This window comes from Taudactylus pleione, unplaced genomic scaffold (genome assembly GCF_031769625.1).
Source record: "Taudactylus pleione unplaced genomic scaffold, aTauple2 ptg000073l, whole genome shotgun sequence".
NCBI classification, from domain to species: domain Eukaryota; kingdom Metazoa; phylum Chordata; class Amphibia; order Anura; family Myobatrachidae; genus Taudactylus; species Taudactylus pleione.
Window position 1 is genome coordinate 3,342,576 of NW_028284475.1, and position 5,523 is coordinate 3,348,098.

The following is a 5,523-nucleotide window of genomic DNA, read 5'->3' on the forward strand; positions in this document are numbered from 1 at the left end:
TAGGCAGGTGTCACCCTATGTGTTACTAGGCAGGTGTCACCCTATGTGTTACTAGGCAGGTGTCACCCTATGTGTTACTAGGCAGGTGTCTCCCTATGTGTTACTAGGCAGGTGTCTCCCTATGTGTTACTAGGCAGGTGTCTCCCTATGTGTTACTAGGCAGGTGTCTCCCTATGTGTTACTAGGCAGGTGTCACCCTATGTGTTACTAGGCAGGTGTCTCCCTATGTGTTACTAGGCAGGTGTCTCCCTATGTGTTACTGGGCAGGTGTCTCCCTATGTGTTACTGGGCAGGTGTCACCCTATGTGTTACTGGGCAGGTGTCACCCTATGTGTTACTGGGCAGGTGTCACCCTATGTGTTACTGGGCAGGTGTCTCCCTATGTGTTACTAGGCAGGTGTCTCCCTATGTGTTACTAGGCAGGTGTCACCCTATGTGTTACTAGGCAGGTGTCTCCCTATGTGTTACTAGGCAGGTGTCTCCCTATGTGTTACTAGGCAGGTGTCTCCCTATGTGTTACTAGGCAGGTGTCTCCCTATGTGTTACTAGGCAGGTGTCTCCCTATGTGTTACTAGGCAGGCGTCTCCCTATGTGTTACTAGGCAGGTGTCTCCCTATGTGTTACTAGGCAGGTGTCACCCTATGTGTTACTAGGCAGGTGTCTCCCTATGTGTTACTAGGCAGGTGTCTCCCTATGTGTTACTAGGCAGGTGTCACCCTATGTGTTACTAGGCAGGTGTCTCTGTGTTTCTGGCACACGTGTGCACAGATGGTTACCTTGCCCAGTTAGTAATTGGCTGCAGATTTCTCGGAAGGAATACAATGGATTAGTTATGGTTCTCTGAACCTTTTTGCTTGCTCCCCGATATATATTGAACGTCAGGCAGGTGGATGGTATAATCTTTTGTTAGTTATGCACCGTAGGACGTTGGTGTGATAACTGTCCAATGCCTGTTGACATCCTTTAAAGGGTGAGTTTATATACTTTTCCGCCCTCTGTTTTTCACACCATAGTGTACACTATTGTTTCATTTGTTTTCTCCTCCACAAATTCCCTGATTCACCACTCAAACTATTTATCGACGATTAAAAAGCGCCAGATTCACTCGCTCCATTCCATTGCAAAATAACCGTGTTGACAATGACGGCATCGGCTTGCCTATGCGATTATCGCCCTGCAGGAATTTCGTGCTCCTTGCACAGACTACTGACGTTATCTTAATGACAGAGAACTTTTTTTTATTTATCTTAATGGGTTTATCGAAACATATATAAACAAAATAAATAAATATACAATTAATGATATTGTAAAAAATGTTTTGGTAATATGTCAAAGAAAAAAAGTATATCAGTAGTATTTTCCAAACAACAAACTAAAGCAAAATTCTTTAGATGGAAGATGAAAACGTGGTACAGAGAGAGTAAATACTGTATAGCTGCTCTGCTAAATCCTCCCTCACCCCAACTGGCAAAACATCACGGGTACAACCTAAGCTTTTCCATCTAAAGAATTATAAAGCATTACACACCCAAACACGCAGAAGACACAAGCGTCTCTTATAGTAGGGATGTAGTTATCAGACCAGCAGATGGCATGCCATCGGTCTGAGTCCCGACGCTGAAACTCCGACACAGGACGTAATATAGACGTTGAAATACCGACACCTATCTTAATCCTGACGCCTGAACACAGACAAACGCCAGCCTGAACCAGGTAAGTCCGGGGCGTCTTAGCTTTTAGCTGCGGGAGGGGAGGGTTAAGTTTAGAAACCATAGCGGGGTTAGCATTAGGTTTTAGAGGGGGGAAGGGGGTTAGAGTTAGGCACGAAGGGGGTAGACTTAGGTTAAGGCAGTAACGGGGAGGGTTACGGTGTGGGGTGGGGAGGGTTAGGGTTAGGCTACAAGAAGGGTGGGTTAGGGGGAGAAGGAGGGAGGGTAAGTAGACTTACCCGACCCCTGTTGAAATACCAATCATCGGGATGCCGCTGTCGGTATTCTGACCAGCGACATCCCGACTGCAGGGTTCCCATACCCAAGCCATTTGCAATACAGTTTATTATATCCAATATGTAAATAGATATATGCATCTACGCTATAGTCTCCTCTGGAGTAACAGTCAGGGCATGCGCAGTGCGGCACAGAGCACTAGCGCCATCTGCTGACAGCTCTCCTGAACTGGCAATAACGAGGAAGGAACACCGGAAAAGAAGGACCCATCCCGAACCCCTCTGTCCCCGTCTTACTGCCGTCTCATAGTCTAGATGTCAGCAGTTTCTGGGCCTGATTATTCAGCTTTGGGAACAGAGGGGCAGATGTTTTATAGCGGCACTTATTGTACCGCTACATCTCATCGTCTGGAGCGGGGGAGTGAAAACGCCCCCCTCCGGCGATCCCCGCTAGAGACCACAGCGCGCATCTGCCTAGTACTGATGCCCTGTGTCTCAGTCCTGGCCGGCTCTACTGAGCATGCGCGGGATCTCGCAAGTATCGCAAGATCCCGCGTGCAGCCGGCAGCCCACGCAGCAGGAACAGCGCTGTCCCTTCTGTGGGGATAGGGCATCGCCAGGCTGTAGCTGATGATGGCGACAACTGCAGCGGGCGGAACGGTCATGCCAACTGACCGTTCATACATAGCCCAGGCTATTGGCGCTGATATCTTGTAGACAGCAGCACCAATAATGACAGGGGCATTATGCATTATGATGCATCCCTGTCATTTACATCCCAAGCCCCCGATCATACATTGGGGAGATGACGCTTCATACATCTCCCCCAGAGTAAGATATAACAAGTAACTGTGCACCTGGGCAATCAATGCATGGTATTACCCAGGTGCACAGTTATTTTCTATATCTTTTTCTATACTCAAATCGGAGTCAGGTCCTTTCTGTGTGAATGCCCGCTGAGGCGGGCTAGCTTCTGCATTTCGGTTATGACATGTCTCCCATACACTGGAAGCCATGTATTCTGGTTATACCATGTCTCCCATACACTGGAAGCCATGCATACTCACATGTGTGTGATGGATTATCCCATAATCCCCCACAACAATAACTCTTCTGCTGCTATAGCGCGTATTTTACCTAAAAATTAGCACCGGGGACTCACTTTTGCAGAATGGGTGGGTCCCCGGGGACGCGCTCCGCCTCGGACAATCCCTGGGCTCCTGATTCACTGGCCCAGCTAGGGAGGACTATGAAAAGTGGAGATGGAGCCAGCCCTTTAGTGCCTTTGCTGGATGCTTCGGTACCCGGCACTACAGGGACAGGCAGTCCCGGCACCTAGCGTGAGGACGGCCCCGGACCATATTGTGAAAGCGGACCAGGCAACCGACTCTTATTACACACCCGCACTACAGGAGGAGCTGTAAAGAGAAGACAGTGGCCCTGATTCAGAGCCGGACACTCTGATAGAGCGCTCGCTCTGAATCAGGGCCGTCCTTCTTAATTTTTAGAGCGGCCTCCTGGCCGCTCATATAGCTGTGGGTGACCACCCACAGCTATAGTGAGCGGCCAGGAAGATGGTCGCAATGGTCAAGAACATCGCGACCATCGGGCTTACGACGAGACCCTTGCGGTAGGGTCTCGTCTGCCGCAAGCCTGTAGTGCTTTTGGCTCTATTAGAGCCGAGAGCACTCCCACTGACATCACTAGTGATGTCAGTGGGGCCGGACCCAGACGGTAGGCGTTCCCATGGGAATGCCTCCGTCTGACCAGCCACGCCCACCAAAGGGGGCATTTTCTTCTCAAACTGAACCCGTCCCTTTCAGTTTGGTAGCTACACAAATATACTTCAGGGCCGTATCCAATTAGATGCGAAAACGTTTTTTGCACGTGCAAACTTTTCGCACCTTCACCCTGTTACAAAGACACAACACAGTATTCACCCTAAAAAAATAAGGTGAAAAGTGCACCTGAAAATGGGGACATGTGCCTGTGCCCCCCCAAAAAAGTAACAGTTTGGAGTTTTTAAATTGTGTCAAATGGCTATTATATGCATTTTTCTTTAACAGTGGAAAACTTATAGACAGTAGTGTGTTTGGACAAAATAAATGCTGCAGTTACATTAGGGGTACATAAAACTGGGTGCAAGTATAGTTTTGAGTCATTTTAGGGTACTTTTAAAAATGACGTTAAATTAAATTATTAGGGGGAATTAAGTAAATAAAAAAATTATTTTTGCATAATCAGTCATTAGATGGGGTGCGGAACCAAGAGCCTGATTCACAACGGATCGCAATACTGCGTACGCACGCAGTACATCTGCGATAGCAAGCTAATCCACTGCGATCACTATGCAAACCTGGCACTACATAAGGACGCTCACTTTACCATACGCACATCCGTAATACTTAGCAGAATAGCGAAACCATCGGTACAATAGAGCACCATCGGACCCATACACACACTTGCACAATCCCTGACCTTACTCAGAAATTGCTAACAGCTACGCACGCTATGAGTCCTCACAATGCGCAAGGCCACACAGTGGATAATTTTTGCACGTCCCTGAAACGGCGTGCGAACGCACTGGCACGCCTGCGTTGGGCCGAGCCCCCCCCGTCACCCCACACAAATGGCACTTCCTGTCAATCACTCTGCGATGAGCCTGCGTAGCCTCTGCGATCGTAGTGGCCGGTTCGCGCACTGCAATGCATACGCAGAACGCAACAATCGGCAGACTGCGTGCGTCTTAGCAACTGCGATCCAAGCTGAATCAGGCCCACAGTCCCCACATTTTTAGCCCAAAATAGGGGTTATGCAATGTTTTTCACCTGCTCTGATATGGAGAAAACTATCTGCCGCTTTTAGCTTCGCAAAAGTCGTATGTGCGAAAAGCTGCGGCTAATAAAGTAGCAAGATACGCGTATTTCAGCGAAAGTTCTTACAAGTGTAAACCGCGGCTTCTCTAAGCTAATTGGATACGGCCCTATGTAGCTGTATTATGTTACAATTTATCGGCTGTTAGTTGGTACTAAAAAAAAAAAAAAAACACGAGGGGTAAATTTACTAAGATTCGATTTGGGCCCGATTTGTCCCATTTTTCAACTTGGATAGGATCGATCACAAACGGACGTTTTTTTCACTTAAAAAAAAAATCAGCTCTCCCGGTTTTGACAACATTGTTTTGATTGATGGTGTATTTGGCCGATCCTGTCCGTTTTGAACTCCCGATTTCACTGCCCGAATTACTCTCCGGAACAAGCAGGCTGCACATATCAGTGAAATATGCGTAGACTGCTTGTTTATTTTTTTATGTAAAAAAATTGATGTGGGGTCCCCCCCCCCCCTTCCTCCCCCACCTTCCCCCTCCCCCCCTCTTCCCCTTCCCCCCTTCCTCCCCCACCTTCCCCCTCTTCCCCTCCCCCACTCTTCCCCTTCCACCCTTCCTCCACCCCCTTCCCCTCCCCCTCTTCCCTTCCCCTCCCCCCCTCTTCCCCCTCCCCTCCTCCCCCCTTCCCCACCCCTCCTTCCCCCACCCCCAAAAGGCTAACCAGCCTTGGACTGGTCAGCCAGTCCTAGTT